This window comes from Apium graveolens, chromosome 8 (genome assembly GCF_009905375.1).
Source record: "Apium graveolens cultivar Ventura chromosome 8, ASM990537v1, whole genome shotgun sequence".
NCBI classification, from domain to species: domain Eukaryota; kingdom Viridiplantae; phylum Streptophyta; class Magnoliopsida; order Apiales; family Apiaceae; genus Apium; species Apium graveolens.
This window is the reverse complement of record NC_133654.1, coordinates 37,576,305-37,594,707: the sequence shown is the minus strand read 5'-3', so window position 1 is coordinate 37,594,707 and position 18,403 is coordinate 37,576,305. Positions and strand designations below refer to the sequence as shown.

Genomic DNA, 18,403 nt, shown 5'->3' with positions numbered 1-18,403 from the left:
CCTGCATCATGAGTTTGTTGTTGAAGTTGGAGTTGTTGTTAAAAACCAAGAGAGTTGAACAGCTTATTTCCAAACGGCTGGAACGGCTGTTGCATCACATTCTGATTGTTGCTCCAACTGAAGTTAGGATGATTCCAGTTGTCAGGATGATAAGTGTCTGGAACTGGTTGTTGCGATCTCTGAAAGTTGCTCACAAACTGAGCTGAGTCGCTAGATATAGCGCATTGCTCTGTCGCATGCGGACCTGCACACAGCTCACAAACACTAATTATCTGCTTAACACCATAGTTAGCCAGAGAATTGATCTTCATAGACAACGCCTTTAGTTGAGCAGTGATAGTCGTAGCTGTATCCACCTCAAGTACTCCTGCTACCTTGCCCTGTGGATATCTCTGGGTTGGATACTGATATTCATTAGCAGCTATCAGTTCAATTAGATCATAAGCTTCCTTATAGCTCTTTGCCCATAATGCTCCGCCTGATGCTGCATCGAGCATGGGTCTGGACTGTGATCCCAACCCATTGTAAAAACAAGTGATGATCATCCAATCAGGAATTCCATGATGAGGACACTTCCTAAGCATCTCCTTGTAGCGCTCCCAAGCTTCACATAGCGATTCTCCCGTTTATTGCGCAAATTGAGTAATAGCATTCCTGAGTGCAGCTGTCTTCGCCATAGGGAAGAATTTAGTAAGAAACTTCTGAGCAAGATCTTCCCAAGTAGTAATCGAACCAGCTGGTAGAGAGTGTAACCAGCTCTTAGCCTTGTCCCTCAAAGAGAATGGGAATAGTCTCAGCTTCACAGCATCTTCGGAAACACCGTTGAACTTGAAGGTGTCGCAGATCTCAATGAAATCCCTAATGTGCGTATTGGGATCTTCCATTGGAGAACCCCCAAACTGGACTGAAGTCTGTACCCATTGAATTATGCCAGGCTTGATCTCAAAGGTATTAGCTGTGATAGTTGGCCGGACAATGCTAGATTGAATGTCATTGATCTTGGGTTGAGAAAAATCTATCAAGGCTTTCGTTCGTGCTGCTGGATCTCCCATTGTAATGAGTACCTGAAACACAAACAAATAAACCGTGAAAGTAAAAGAATCCGAGTCAGTGAACTTTAACGACCACTGATGACAAGCACATAAACTAAAAATTAACACCGAGTCCCCGGCAGCGGCGCCAAAAACTTGTTAGGGCGAAAACATGCGCTAATATTCACGCAAGTATACGCGTTTGCAAGTAGTATAAGATATAAATCAGATTCGTTCCCACAGAGACTGGTTTAGGTTAAGTTCAATTTATGCACCTATGCAACAATGTATGGTTATCGCTCAATGCTAAGACAAATAACAAATTGGGTTTTTATTAAACTAAGAGATTATACTAAATAACATTAACTAAGAGAATTGAGGTTAAATTAATATATATGACAAACATGGGATCCTAACTTCATTAAATACTTCATTCAATAGCCTTATTATTCTTAACCTTAGCATGTGATGGTGATGACACTAATCAGATAACACGAAACTGATAAACGCCAACTTTCATTGCACGAGTACCATTCTACCAGACATCCACAAAAGAGATAGAAGCTGAATAGGCACCAATTATATTGAGACCCTATATGTCTATAGAATTTGACAACATAACGGTTTAAGAACAAGTTATCTATCTTGATTACATAGGGCAAGTAAAACGGTTAGAGTTACCTACGAATCATGTATACACATACAAGAACCTATGCTAGCATGGCAAGTTCTAAACCTCTATATTCACTGTCGCTTCAATAGAGATTAACACGCTATCTTATATGTTAGCTACGCACATAAGACGAATAAGCACAACCAATACTAGGATATCAATCAATCACCACACACCAAGATATCGAACCAATTAACTATTGAAATCCATAAATAAATCCGCTAGAATCCCATGACAACGATTAGCCCATAATCGAACTCATCGTCACCATGGGTTCCAATGAAAGCATGGTATAAACAAGGTCTTAATAAACTAAATAATAATCAAAGTACGAATAAACGAGATCTAGGTTCAACAAGAACGAAAACGAGCATCCAAAGTTACAACTAATTCAAAGAATCACAAGTTGAAAACAAGATCTTCTTTTTTGGAGTTGTTCTGTGCTTCTAGGCCTTCTCCTTGGTATCCCAATCTTTCCGAATGATGAAAACCCTTTTTTTTAAGTATATATACGCCCCTAGTGGACCTGGACCCTTAAAATCGTCAAATTCTACTCAAAAAAGGCTTTTTCAGCGAAATCAGCGATCAGCCGCCTCCTGAGCGGCCGCTCAGCTCTCTGAGCGGGCGCTCAGCTCTGCTGAGCGGACGCTCAGCTACTGACTGGGAAAAATATTCTGATGAATCTTATTTTGGCCATAACTTGAGTTCTACTCGTCAGAATTAGGCGATTCAACTGCCCACGCGAAGCTATTGAGATTCTCTACAACTTGACAATGGCATTGGCTTCCAATTCTGATTACTTTTCATCATATTTCCTTTAAAAGCTCTTTTCTTCATTTAACTGATACCTGAAATGCATTAACACAAAAACACATCAAAATACCAACAACTTGAGTCCAAAACACCAATTTAAGCTTGTAATAAAGCATTCCAAGTGGATATAAAATCCACTTATCAGGGGACTTCGCCCCTGATCTTCTTGATCTCTCCTTCGGTCATCAAAGTTCCTTCTCACATTGTTGCTTCTATCCCCGCCTTCTCCTGTATATTTGGTCAATCTTCCTTTTCGAATGAGGAACTCAATTTCATCTTTCAGTTGCCTACACTCATCGGTGTCATGACCAACATCTTTGTGAAATCTGCAATACTTGCTCTTATCTAGCTTGGCAGCATCAACTTTCAAGGGCTTAGGCCAATGAATATCTCTATCTTTCTCAATCTTCATCAAGATCTGGCTTCTAGGAGCATTCAACTTAGCGTATTTAGTGAACTTTTGCCCAGGTCCTCCCTTCTTGGGGGTTCAATCAGAGTTTTGCTCAGTTCTAGGATACTTCTCCTTAGCAATATACTCCAGATCAGTTTTCCGCTTCTTGCCTCCAGTGGGCTCATTACTTACTACGGTCTTCCTCATGCTTACTTCAACCTTGATATACTTCCCTGCCCTATCCTGGAGCTGCAACATGCTTTCGGGGGGACGTTTGGCCAAGGACATCTTAAAAAACTCATCCCTAGTTCCTTGTTGCAGTGTTATCATGGCTACCTTATCATCTAGGTCTAGGACTTTTAAAGCCTCCTTTGTGAAACGATTCAGGTAATCTCTCAAGGATTCCTTTGTTCCCTGCACAATGCTCATAAGAGATGCTGAACTTTTCTCATGAACTCTCCCACTGATGAATTGCTTAATAAAAGCCTGACTTAATTCTCTGAACGACCCAATAGAATTTGGGGGCAAGCGACTATACCACCTTTGAGCCATACCCGACAGGGTTTGAGAAAAGGCCCGACACTTAATAGCATCATTCACGGGCTGCAACAACAGTGCATTAGAAAATGTTCTAACATGATTAGCGGGATCTTCCGTACCATCATAAGCTTTTATAGTTGGCATCTTGAACTTTCTTGAGATATGGGCATTCATTATATCTTCAGTGAAGGGTGGAGTAGGATCATCAGGATCTCCAAGGGGAAGAAGATTGCTTGGATCAGCCCTTGGGACAACAACTCTTCTCTGCACTGGACCATCCAGGTCTATAATGGGAGGAGGATTTCTCCCCCTAGGAGGTGCTGGGGGTCTGATGGTCTGGTGCGCCTCCAGCTCGCGCCTCAGCCTTTGAATCTCAGTCTCGTGAGCCCTGATTCTTTCCTGCACTTCTTGGGGATTCGTCCCTTGGGTGCTTTGAGGCCGTTGGCTACCTTCAACCATCGGCTCTTTGCCAGCACGTCTCCTTCTTGGGGTTACTTCATCATCCGAAGATTCAGAATCTCTTTCAGTGTAAGGACCAGAAAATTCCTGATCTCAAGGAATAGGAGCCAAACCTCGTATGTATGGGGGAGATCGCCCTCGTGGTTCACTTGGCCCAGCATGTCCGCTTCCTCCAACCTCGGGGTAAAGGGGCATCCCATAAATGGGGTTAGTAGTAACAACAGTTGAATATTCGTACCCGACGGATCGAGAATTCACAGGTACATGTATTTGTTGAACTTGAGGATTCGTACCTTGAGTAGCCGAGGGGATCGTCCCTTGTGGTTGAGGAACAGTTGCCCCTATCTGGGCTTCTCCTTGCGTGGTTGCATAGGTTGAGTGAGGAGGCACCTCCACAGTTGAATAGATCACTTGGGTTGTCCCCGTTGGTGTTTCTCCTCCAAGGGCTCTAACTGTTCTCCGTGTTCTCGCCATGGTTATTGTTGTTTCCCACAGACGGCGCCAAATGTTATTGTTATGGATAAAAAACTAAGGTTATTATTTGCTGTATTTATTACTAAGATTCGGGAGCTCAAGGCCTTTAATGGCTGCTCTCGTATTTCGTGGCTCGATCTGCCTTTACGAGATGCCTACGTATCTCTGTGAATTAGAGAATCAAGCCAAAAAACGTAGTTCTGATTTGTGGGGTGAGGCCCCTTATATAGATGTTGGGAGTCCTTGAATTGGACTTGGTATAGGAGACTTGGTGGGCAAGTCTCATAATTAGAATGGACTTTGGAGTCCTGGATAGTAGGAAACTGATTCCTTATCCTTTTAGGTCCCCTTGAGGCTAATCTCTAAGGATTTATATCCTTATCGGGACTCTTCTCAACATCTGATTTTTCCCTTATTAATTAATTACGAAATTAATTAATAATCAGGGCTTTTGGGCCTTTTTTATTCCATCAGATCTGATCTGGTCCATCAGGCTTAACCTTTCTGGTCTGAGTATCATATATCTTTTTATTGGGAATAGCAGTCCACAGCTTGTACAATTAATGCAATATTTAATTATACAATCATAATTTATTTATCCCTATCATTTGCCCCCCAACTTTTGGGAAACATTGATTAGGTTTCGCAGAAGTTAAGTCTATTCGTTCCCTTACAGGGTTTCGTTTTTCCGTAAAGTGTGGAGCGACCTACACATTTACAATGAATTTTCCTTTTATTCAGGAATTATCTTAATTTCTAGGAATTTTTTCCCTTATTTCCGGGATTTTTCCCTAATTTTCTGGATTTTTCCCTAATTTTCTGGGATTTTCCCTAATTTTCTGGGATTTTTCCCTAATTTTCTGGGATTTTCCCTAATTTTCTGGGATTTTTCCCTAATTTTCTGGGATTTTTCCCTAATTTTCTGGGATTTTCCCTAATTTTCTGGGATTTTCCCTAATTTTCCGGGATTTTTCCCTAATTTTCTGGGATTTTCCCTAATTTTCTGGGATTTTCCCTAATTTTCTGGGATTTTCCCTAATTTTCTGGATTTTTCCGATTTCCGGCCCTTTTCGACCAGGATCCTAGTCGAAATTTCGACCTGGATCCTAGTCGAAAATAGGGGTCAGCCTTGTCATCCTGGTCGAAAGATTTCGACTAGGATTCACGACCTGGATTTCGACCAGGATCCTAGTCGAAATTTCGACCTGGATCTAGGTCGTCAATTCCCCACTTTTAGCTTCTGATCTTAAGCCCATCGACTAGGATTTCGACCAGGATCCTAGTCGAAATTTCGACCTGAATCCTGGTCAAAAATTCTTTGGTTTTCTTGATTCCTGGTCGAAGGATTTTGACTAGGATCCACGACCTGGATTTCGACCAGGATCCTAGTCGAAATTCGACCTGGGTTTTTAATCTTTATTCCTGAAAGATGCTTGGCAAATTCGACCTCATTCCTGGTCGAAATTTCGACTTCAATTTAATCCTATTTTTTCCGTTGTTTTCGTGAGCCTAGTCGAAAAATTTCGGGCAGGGATCACGACCTGGATTTCGACCTGAATCCTGGTCTTTTTTGCCCGTTATTTTCGGGTGCCTGCTCGAAAGTTTTCGAGTAGGATTCACGACCTGGATTTCGACCTAAATTCTGGTCTTCATTACCCGTTATTTTCGGGAGTCTGCTCGAAAGATTTCGGGCAGGATTCACGACCTGGATCTCGACCTGGATTCTGGTCTTTTTCTAGCCTTCTCCATTGGTCCTTACATCTTTTAGGGCTAAAATTGAATTTTCCAAATCCTAATTGGATTTGGGCCTGGCTTTTTCTATTGGGCTTTTCAAATATTACTGGGCCTCTTTATTGGGCTTTTCAAATATTACTGGGCCTCTTTATTGGGCTTTACCAAATATTACTGGGCTTAATACACCCTGTTTAGAATGCTCTAGAATTCTTAGGTATATTCTGGAATATTCCTTTTTCTGGGCCTTTTCTTATGGGCCTTTGTTCTCAATGGGCTTTTCATCCCTTCAACTTCCTTTTCCTCTTATATAAAGGAATGAGGAAAGGCTATTACTCCTCACTTTCTCATTTCTTAGTTTTCTTCTTTATCTTCCTGCTAAGATTCTCAGAGCAATAACAGCAAGTCGGAGCTCAAAGCCTTTTTTAGGAGCGCTTCTTTAGGTAAGATTCCTCCCTTTGCTTTTCGTGTCTATTTTTCCATTATGTGCCATTTTAAGATAGCCTATTTACATGCCCCTTCCTTTTTTCAGATGGCTGACAAAAGAATGACTCGCTTGGCCAAGATGAACGTGGCTATAAAGTCCAACGATTTTCCTATTCGATCGAGGTATACTTCCTTAATCGACATGATCAACACTCGAGGGGACGAGTACCCGTCTGATGCGCATCTGGACGCACACGATCATATCAGCGCCTTACGGGATCCCAAGGAGCTGGAAAAGTTGATCAGCTGCTTCAGAATCAAGGAACCTTTTAAGCTGGTTCTTGCAGGTCCGGCCGACAGGGCCTGTCAGTGGAAGAAGGACGCGTTATGCGTCTATAGGGATACTCTAAGGGCAGGTATTAGACCCCCTTTTCATCCATTCATTCCTTTACTACTGGCTGATATGGGCATCAGCCCTTGCCAACTTCCCCCTAATTCCTGGAGGTTGATTCTGTGCTATTTGTCGCAATGCGCCAAGCACAACGTCCCCACATCTGTTGCTGTCTTCAGGAAGATTTTTCAGTTCAAAAACAGCCCTGATAAAAGTCCGGGTTGGGTTTCTATCAACCAGCGCCCCATTATCCCCCATATTGTGAATGGGAAGTCCATCCCTGACAACAACTTGGGGTGGAAGAAAGATTTTTTGTTTGTTATTTGGGAAGGTGGAGATTGGGGCTCCCTGTTTCGATCATCCTTTGGGCTGGCCGTGGACGGGAGCCCAAATGACATAACTTTGTCTGAGGAGGAGGCTAGAGGTTTCAACCTCCTTACGCAAGACAACGGTACTTCCCATTCTTGGGACCTTATCCGGGAGACCGTCCTGGTAGAACGCGGCCTTTCGCCCGTTCATAAGAAAAGTAAGTTCCCTTTCTTACCTCATTTATTTCCTGCAATTTTATTTCATTGGTTTTCAACTGACTTTGTTTGTTGCAGTGGCTGAGAAGATTGAGGAGGCTACCAAGCCGAAGGACCTGGAGACAACCAGGATGAAGAGGGCCGGGAAGATCTTTAAACACCCTCGACTGGGTGACCGCTTCCCTGAGTTCCTTCTTCAGGCAACGGAGCCAGATGAGGAAGGTCCCAACCAAGTTCTGCGCACCAAGCAGAGGCCAGGGGCCTATTTTCAACCTGCTTGGGGGATCCGGGGCAAGGACTCAATTGTGGGCAGCACGGCGCTGTCCAAGGAATGGTCTAAGCATTCCATCTCCCCGGTGGATTATCAAGATTTTGTCCTTCAACGTGACTTAGAGGGGAATGAGCTATTTGGAGCCCAGGCTCTGGCGACGGTACGTCCTTTACTTATGCCCTTCGTACTTATCTTTCCATGTTTCTTTTCTAAACTTTCGCTATTTCTCTTGCAGGCTAACGCCCATTTCTAAGGGGCAATTCACCAAGCTAAGGCTTGGAAGGTTGGCCTGGAAGATGCCAACAAGAAGTTGGAGGAGGCCAACCAAAAAATAGAGGCCCTTGAAGCTCAACTGGCCTCTTCCACTTCTGACCTGGAGACGGCCCGGGCCGAAAATGTCATTCTGAAGGCGCAGAAGGACAAAGCCTTTGATGGCTGGATGGACACCCAAGAATTCAAGGACTTGATGGTGGAGCATGATGCCCTTCTTCACCCAGTTAGCTATAAAGAGGGCTGGGATGCTGCTGTGGAGGCCATCCAGGATGAGTTTCCAGAGGTCCTTGAGCAGTCCCCCTTTCCTTGCCCTGTGCGGGTTCCAGAGCTTGGAGGTGTTACTGAGAAGCTTGCTGTTATGATCAAGGACGGAGAGGAGGAAGATTCTTCCGAAGAGGAGTTTGAGCCTGTCGCTAAGAAGGCCAGGGTGGAAGAGCCTCCAAAAGCAGCGCCTCAACAGCCAGCATCTCCTGCAGAGGGAACTTCTACAGGGACTTCGGATAGTGATTCTGAGGAATCTCAGCCTTCCAAGGCCTAACTTTTTGTATATCTTCTTTTTTGAACTTTATTCATATCTAAACTTGTTACCCTTCGGGGTTATATTTCATATGTTGCTTTTCTTGCCTCTTTCTGTTTTAACTTTACAATCTTAATACGCATTTGAACTTTAAACATCCTTAGATAGAAATAATTTCAAACTCTTTAATATGAAGTCTGGTTTTCCAAAACCTTACACAGCATGGGTTCGACCCTAATCAACAATAACTAGACAATGTAAATTCTACTGGAATATAAAATCCTACGCAAGCAAAGCTTCAAGGTGCTTTTAAACCTACTTGTCACAATGACAAGTGAGAATCGTACTTCGCCTATCTTACACGTAGTAAACCTTCAGGTTTTGTGCGTGCCAGGTCCTCGGGACTTCAAAACCTTCCATAGTTTCCAGCTTGTAGGTTCCTCTACCCTGAACGCTCTTGACTCTGTACGGCCCTTCCCAATTCGGGGCAAGCTTTCCTTTCTGTCCGACACCAGAAGCCTCTATTTTTCTCAAGACTAGATCTCCTTGTTTGAAAAATCTCTCTTTAACCCTTAGGTTGTAATAGAATGAAGCCTTTTTCTGATATTCTACTATCTTTGCATGTGCCTCATCTCGCACTTCATCAATTAGATCCAGGGCTAACCTCTGCCCTTCCTCATTTTCTACAGCATTAAAAGCCTGAATCCTTGGAGAGGAATGTGATATCTCCACGGGAACTACTGCTTCTGCCCCATATGCCAACATGAAAGGAGTTGCTCCTGTCGTGACTCTACAGGTAGTCCTATAGGCCTATAATATGGGAAGTATCTCATCCACCCAATTATTTCTTGACTTCTCGATCCTCTTCTTTAGTCCATCCAGGATTATCCGATTCGCTACCTCTGCTTGCCCATTGGCTTGCGGGTGAGCCACAGAGGTGAATCGTAACTCAATTTAATTTTTTTCACAATACTTCTTGAATTCCTCATTGTTGAATTGTGTTCCATTGTCAGTGACGAGGATACGGGGAATTCCATATCGGCATATAATGTTTTCCCACAGGAATTGTGCAACCTGCTTAGTTGTGATTTTGGCCAAGGGTTTGGCTTCGATCCACTTGGTGAAATAATCAATGGCTACAATCAGAAATTTCCTTTGTGCCGTGGCCATAGGAAAAGGTCCTAGAATATCCATCCCCCACATAGCAAAGGGAATAGGCGAGCTGATAGAGGTCAGCATCTCGGGGGGTTGTCTAACAACTGGTGCATGCTTCTGACAGCGATCACACTTCTTTACATATTCTTTGGCATCAGTCATCATTTCTGGCCAATAGAAGCCTAAACGGGTTATCTTATGAGCCAAGGCCCTGCCCCCCAAGTGTTGCCCACAAATACCTTCATGCACTTCCTCAAGAGCCAAGCGTGCCTCGTCGGGCCTGAGACACCTCAAGTAAGAAACCACGAAAGATCTCTTATACAGAATTCCATCTATCAAAGAGTACCTTAGTGCTCGAATAGTTAACTTCCGTGCCTCAGTTGCATCGCTTGGCAACCAACCGGTCTGAATGTGAGCCTTGATGGGATCAATCCATGACGTCCCCAAGCCTATGGGAGCCACAAGCTTAACATCTATGCTTCGTGTCTTCAAAACACGGAAGTACACACTTCCTGAGCTTTCTTCAATCTCAGATGAAGCAAACTTTGATAGCGCATCTGCTTTAGCATTTTCTTCCCTTGGAATGTGTTCAACATGGCATTCATTAAATTGGGTCATCACAGCCCTTACTAGGCGAACATACTTAGTCATCGTATCATTCCTTGCCTCAAATTCTCCCTTTACCTGGGATATGATCAGCTTCGAGTCTCGACGGACCTTTAAGTTTTTGACTCTAAGTGTCCCAGCTAGACCAAGGCCAGCAATCAGGGCTTCATACTCTGCCTCATTGTTTATGGTTGGGAAGTCTAGCTTCATAGCATACTCAATTAAGAATCCATCAGGGCTTTGCAAAACCAACCCTGCTCCACTGGAATTTGTTTTTGATGCTCCATCAAAATAGAGAACCCAATATTCTTTCTCCTTGTCCCCATTGTCGACTCCCTTGTCTTGAGGTATGGTATCTTCCTGCCCCCCGACTTCTTGGTTGGGTATGGTACATTCCACCACGAAGTCAGCTAGTGCCTGGGCTTTTATGGCCGTACGTGGCTTATACTTGAGATCGAACTCTCCCAACTCTATTGCCCACTTAATCAGTCTCCCACTTGCCTTGGGACTGTGAATGATATTTCTCAGTGGCTGATTTGTTAGCACTTCAATCTGGTGAGCTTGAAAATAAGGACGCAGCTTTCTTGAAGCCATTACGAAAGCTAAAGCGAATTTCTCAATAGTTGAATATTTCAACTCAGCACCATGCAAAATTTTGCTGACATAGTATACGGGTTTCTGGACTTTCAGTTCCTCCTTAACCAACACCGCGCTCAAGGCGCTCTCTGAAACAGCCAAGTACAAGAATAAAATTTCACTCAGAACTGGCTTGGCCAACAACGGGGCCTGGGCCATATACTTCTTTAACTCTTCAAATGCCTTCTGGTTTTCCTCACTCCATACAAAGTCTTTGATGCTCTTTAGCGACTTGAAGAATGACAAACACTTGTCCCCCGACTTGGAGATGAATCGTCCTAGCGCAGCAACCCTTCCTGTAAGCTTCTGAACATCCTTAACAGTTTTTGGTGGTTCCATGTCCAGGATCGCCTTTATTTTATCCGGGTTAGCCTCAATTCCCCTCTTTGAGACCATCAGTCCCAAGAATTTTCCAGATCCTACTCCGAAAGCACACTTCGTAGGATTCAACATCATCTTGTGGTACCTCAGGACCTCAAAAGCTTCCCTTAAATGGGCTATATGATCAGTCTTTACTAGACTCTTGACTAACATGTCATCAACATAGACTTCCATAGTCTTACCAATAAGATCCTTAAAAATTCTATTCACCAACCTTTGATAGGTGGCTCCTTCATTCTTGAGACCAAACGCCATAACAAGATAACAATAAACACCAAAGTCAGTGATAAATGATACCTTTGGAATGTCATCCTTATGCATTTTGATCTGGTTGTATCCACTAAATCCATCCATGAAACTCAGCATCTCATGTCCAGCAGTGGCATCAATCAAAGTATCAATTCTAGGCAGCGGAAAATAGTCTTTGGGGCATGCATCATTCAGATCAGTGAAGTCTATACACATCCTCCACTTTCCATTAGCCTTCTTCACCATTACAGGGTTTGCTAACCACTCCGGAAATTGAATCTCCTCAATGAAACCAGCCTCTAAGAGTTTTTCTACTTCCTGTTTTATAGCCTCTTGTCTTTCCGGGGCAAAATTTCTTTTCTTTTGTTTCACTATCTTCCGGCTTGGATCCACGTTTAGCTTGTGAATAATTAACTCCGGGTCTATGCCTGGCATATCAGCTGCTGACCATGCAAACACATCACTATTTTCTTGCAAAAATTTCACTAACTTCCCTCTAAGGGGCTCCTCTAATGTGGTTCCAATGAAAGTCATCCTCTCAGGATTCTCGGGGTCTAAAGGAACCGAAACCAATTCTTCTACTGGCCTTCCTCTATTCTCATCATTTTCTCGAACATTCATATCTTCAATAGGAAGAACCTGCCCCCCGACTCCATCTGCCCACAAAGAGGCCACATAACAGCTTCTAGCCATTTTTTGATCTCCTCTCTCTTCTCGAATCCCGTTTCGGGTGGGAAACTTCATGACTGAATGGTAGGAAGAGGGGACTGCCTTGAAGGCATGTATCCCTGTTCTCCCCATGATAGCATTATAAGTTGAACTAGCCTTTACCACCACGAAATCCAGCATCTGCGTTGCTTGCCTTGGCTCTGTACCTATGGTGGTTGGCAATTTGATTATCCCTTCCACAGGACATTCTACTCCAGCAAATCCATATATTGGCATGTCGGTTGGTGTCAACTGGGAGTCGTTATACCCCATCCTTAGAAAGGTGTCATGGAGCAAGATATCCACAGAAGCACCATTATCCACAAGGACCCTCTTAACCGGGCTATTTCCTATTATCGGTGTTATGACGAGCGGGTCTTCATGGGGAAACTTCACGCCCTCTAGGTCAGAATCATCAAAATCCAATGTTACTTCTATCCTGGCCCTCTTCGGGGCTTCGCCAACAATATGCATAACCTCCCTGGTGTATGCCTTTCTGGAATTTTTGGACAATCCAGCAGCAGTTGGACCTCCAAAGATTGTGTTTATCACAGGTCCTCGAGGGCGTCGTGGTCCTCCAAAAATTGCATTTATAACCGGCCCTCTAGGTTGGGGATTTCGCCCCTGATCGTCTTGGTCCCTCCTATGATCTTCAAAGTTCTTCCTTCCATTATTGTTTCTGTCCCCTCCATCTCCAGTATACTTGTTCAACCTTCCTTTTCGAATCAAAAACTCAATTTCATCTTTCAATTGCCTACACTCATCGGTGTCATGGCCAACATCCTTGTGAAACCTGCAATACTTGTTCTTATATAGCTTGGCGGGATCAGCCTTCAAGGGCTTAGGCCAACGAATATCTCTATCTTTCTCAATCTCCATCAAAATCTGACTTCTAGGAGCACTCAGCTTAGCGTATTCAGTGAACTTTTGCCCAGGTCCTCCCTTCTTGGGGGTTGAATCAGGGTTTTGTTCGGTTCTAGGATATTTGTCCTTAGTGATATACTCCAGATCAGTTTTTCGCTTCTTGCCTCCAGTGGGCTCATTACTTACTACGGTCTTCCTCATGCTTTCTTCAACCTTGATATACTTCCCTGCCCTCTCTTGGAGTTGTAACATGTTTTCAGGGGGACGTTTGGCCAAGGACATCTTGAAAAACTCATCCCTGGTTCCTTGTTGCAGTGCTATCATGGCTACCTTATCATCAAGGTCTGGGACTTTTAAAGCCTCCTTTGTAAAATGATTCAGGTAATCTCTCAAGGATTCCTTAGCTCCCTGCACAAGACTCATAAGAGATGCTGAACTTTTCTCATGGACTCTTCCACTGATGAATTGCTTAATAAAAGCCTGACTTAATTCTCTGAACGATCCAATAGAATTTGGGGGTAGGCGACTGTACCATCTTTGAGCCATACCCGACAGGGTTTGAGGGAAGGCCCGACACTTTATAGCATCATTCACGGGTTGCAGCAGCAGTGCATTAGAGAATGTCCTAACATGATTAGCGGGGTCTCCCGTGCCATCATAGGCTTTGATAGTGGGCATCTTGAATTTCCTTGAGATATGGGCATTCATTATCTCTTCTGTGAAGGGTGGAGTTGGATCATCAGGATCTCCAAGGGGAAGGAGATTGCTTGGATCAGTTCCTGGGACAGCAGCCCTTCTTCTTACCGGACCATCCAGGTCTATGACAGGAGGAGGATTTCTCCCCTAGGAGGTATCTGGGGTCTGGTGGCCTGGTGAGCCTCCAAATCACGCCTCAGCCTTTGGATTTCAGCCTCATGAGCCCTGATCCTTTCCTGCACTTCTTGGGGATTCGCCCCAGGGATGCTTTGGGGGCGTTGCCTTCCATCGGCCATTGGCTCTTTTCCAGGACGCCTCCTTCTCGGGGCCACTTCATCATCCGAAGATTCGGAGTCTCTCTCAGTGTAAGGACCAGAAAATTCCCGATCCTCAGGGATAGGACCCAAACCTCGTATATAGGGGGGCGACTGCCCTCGTGCTTCGCTTCGCCCAGCATATCCGCTTCCTCCAACCTCAGGGTGAAGGGGCATCCCATAAGGGGGGTTAGTAGTAATAATAGTTGAATATTCATACCCGACGGGTCAAGAATTCACAGGTAAATGTACTTGTTGAACTTGAGGATTCGTACCTTGAATAGTCAGGGGAGTTGTCCCTTGTGGCTGAGGTTGAGTTGCCCCTGTCTGGGCTTCCCCCTGAGTAGATGCATAAGTTGAATGGGGAGGAACCTCCACGGTTGATGAAATCACCTGAGTTGTCTCTGATGGTGTTCCTTCCTCTAGAGCTCCAATTATTCTCCGTGTTCTCGCCATGGTTGTTGTTGTGCTCCCCACAGACAGAGCCAAATGTTATGGATAAAAAACTAAGGTTATTATTTGTTGTATTTATTACTAAGATTCGGGAGCTCAAGGCCTTTAATGGCTGCTCTCGTGTTTTGTGGCTCGATCTGCCTTTACGAGATGCCTACGTATCTCTGTGAATTAGAGAATCAAGCCAAAAAACGTAGTTCTGATTTGTGGGGTGAGGCCCCTTATATAGATGTTGGGAGTCCTTGAATTGGACTTGGTATAGGAGACTTGGTGGGCAAGTCTCATAATTAGAATGGACTTTGGAGTCCTAGATAGTAGGAAACTGATTCCTTATCCTTTTAGGTCCCCTTGAGGCTAGTCTCTAAGGATTTATATCCTTATCGGGACTCTTCTCAACATCTGATTTTTCCCTTATTAATTAATTACGAAATTAATTAATAATCAGGGCTTTTGGGCCTTTTTTATTCCATCAGGCCTGATCTGGTCCATCAGGCTTAACCTTTCTGGTCTGAGTATCATATATCTTTTTATTGGGCCTAGCAGTCCACAGCTTGTACAATTAATGCAGTATTTAATTATACAATCATAATTTATTTATCCCTATCAGTTATGAATAAAAAACTAAGGTTATTATTTGCTGTATTTATTGCTAAAGTTCGGGAGCTCAAGGCCTTTAATGGCTGCTCTCGTGTTTCATAGCTTAATTCTGCCTTTACGAGATGCCTACGTATCTCTGTGAATTAGGGTAATCAAGCCAAAAAACGTAGTTCTGATTTGTGGGGTGAGGCCCCTTATATAGATGCTGGTGGTCCTTGAATTGGACTTGATATAGGAGACTTGGTGGGCAAGTCTCATAATTAGAATGGACTTTGAAGTCCTAAATAGTAGGAAACTGATTCCTTATCCTTTTAGGTCCCTTTGAGGCTACTCTGCAATGATTTATATCCTTATCGGGACTCTTCTCAATGGCTGTTTTTTTCCTTATTAATTAATTATGAAATTAATTAATATTCAAGGTTTTTGGGCCTTCTTTGTTCCATCAGGCCTGATCTGGTCCATCAGGCCTGATCAATATGTTGACCTTTTTGGTCTGAATATCATACATCTTCTTATTGGGCCTAGCAGCCCAAATCATTTATAATTAATGTAATATTTAATTACACAATCAGGATTTATTTATCCCTATCAATTCTCTACCTTTAACTGAAAAACAAGGTGAATAACAATAAAAGGGGGTGAGCCAAAATTGCTCAACAAGCCTGCAACAATGTATATATATAGTGTAAAGAGAGAAGAATAAATGAACTGATAATCTGCTGGTTTGAACAACCATCTATTTCTGCAAAGAATAATAATTTGCCATTACTGGCGAGTGCCAAATGAACAAGACTGGAAACAAAAACCAACATATGCACTATAACCTGCTGATCAGTCAGGATACAGTGTTGTTCTATACCCAACTGCATAGACCCAACCAACATAAGGAGTACTCAGGCAACTATGGCCTATTAATTAAAGGTTTGGGTAATGCCCAGCCCGTATCGTAACCATCCAGTCCAAAGCTCAGCATCCAGAACAATTGGAATGCTTTTGATGTATCCCAACATCATGATATATCAGAGTATATATAACTAGGATAAAATTATTAGAATATGAATAGAGGATTCAATAAATTGGGAGAAATCAAGAATCGAAATGAAATAGAAACAAGAATAAATAATTGTTTATCAGTATATGTGAACAAGATTATCAAAGTGTAACTGATATGGAAAGTGGGGTATATTTTACTATTCTGAATTTAGAATAGGGGAAAAACTTGCCTTGAGCGTACTTAACCTGGTTCAACTCACCGCCTTGTATCTTCTGCTTGATCTGCCTTTCTAATACTGAATCAATCATAGAAAGGTAGTCATTTAGATAACTTACTGCATACGCGTATCTCAAATTGATACCTCATAACCCTATCAATCTACCCATTCGTTTCTATCTGACTCGCGTATATATACATATAATTATATAGTACATAGGGTTCACATAATCATGTAAAACACATAGCATATAAGGCACATAATTGATTCTGGACTCATAATTATTTTTAGAACCGATACTAGACTTATACTCGTACTAACAAACAATATTTGGTTCGATTTATAATTTCTCGGAATTTGTTAAGCTCGATTTGATCCTAATAGAGTCTACAAGCAATTAACTATCACAAGACGACTCGCTTTTGGAAGAAATTATGATTTATAATTATTTTTAATGGATTCGTTTCATTTTTCTGAGTCTAAGGGTCTTTGTTTCACTCAAATCGGACTAACGGTTTAATTACTATGCACTAAAAAAGTTTTAATTAATTAATAATCAATTATAAATAATTGATTATAATTAAATAAACCTTAATTATATTTTTATATAATTATTTAATATTTATTATAATTTAAAATAATTAATCCCTAATTTTTAGAATTAATTACAAATTATTACATATTATTATCAATTATACGATTAAATCGACTATTTACGAATAATTATTCGATACGAATAACTATTACAACTCCCTTCGAATAATTAAATGAACTCCCGAACACTAACTCCAACTTATCGAACTACTCCTCGTACAACTACGAGTTACTCGCATTATTCGACTAATTATCGAATTATTAATCATATTATTCGATATATTTTTAACCTTATTTATTAATTAATTACTTAATTATTAAATGATAGATAAATAAATAAATAATTAAATAAATAAATAATTAATTCAATAATCAATTTCGAATATCTAAATTAATAAAATAATTTAGAAATTATTAATAATAATTTTCAGAATTTAAAACTAATTTTTATTGATTTTTAGAATTTATAAAACTGATTTTTACTTTTATAAAATATAAATAAATAACTAAACATACACAAACAGCAAACAGGGAATCAAATTGGATTTTCTTGGATCAAACCCGGGTCGAAACCGGGTTGACCTCGGGTCGATTAAGGACACGCCGCCGTCAACGACGCCGGTGGCTTTCCGGCGAGCGAAAAATGACTGAAATACGGCGATATCAACCTCGTTTCTTTACCTTTTCTGTTCCACAGCAACACAGACACGTCCCTCCTCCTCCTTCCTCGTCGAACGCTGCCGGACAACGAAGAACAGCCGCCGTTATCGGCGGTTCTCCGGCGAGCATAAAACCGAAACAAACGAACACAAAACCGGTGTCGTTCGACTGGAATTTCGACGAACTACACGTTTCTAACAACAGAATCATCAAACAACTAACCAAAATCAAACCCGAATTCGAATACTAAACCCGAAAATACGAATTAAAAATCGAATAATCAAATACTAAAAATGATTGCATAATCAGATAGGGAATCAAAAGAGCTTCACAACGGATACTTACATGTTCGATTTGATGAACAGAAACACCTTCAAAATCGAATTTGATTCTAAGAACTCCAAACCCTAATTCTGGAAATTTGGGGATTTTTGGCTCTCTGATTTTTTTATGATTAATTAACTAATTAATTATAATAAATCATCTATTTATATTTATGAAAATAATACCCCCTAAATAAAATTAAGGGGCTAATTACACTTCTAATAAAAATATTTGGCCCCAATTTTTATAATTTTTGGTTATCAATAATGAATTTTTAAAAATCCAATAAATACAAAATAAATGTCAATAATTCCCAAAAATTATGAATATTACAAAAATGCAAAAAAAAATGATGTTTGATAATTTCATGATCATGTAAAAATAAAAATGTGATTTTTGTGGGGGTTTTAACTCCCGAAGGGGTCCGTAAAATTCATTTTT

The 18,403-nt window shown here is 41.7% G+C and overlaps 1 non-coding gene across 1 annotated transcript; it reads left to right on the top strand.

Annotated features, from left to right (window-relative positions):
* Positions 1–555: 555 nt before the first annotated feature.
* Positions 556–662, top strand: LOC141682002 (small nucleolar RNA R71). The gene has a single exon (XR_012559407.1). It is a non-coding gene; the product is annotated as a small nucleolar RNA R71 (small nucleolar RNA).
* Positions 663–18,403: the final 17,741 nt, after the last annotated feature.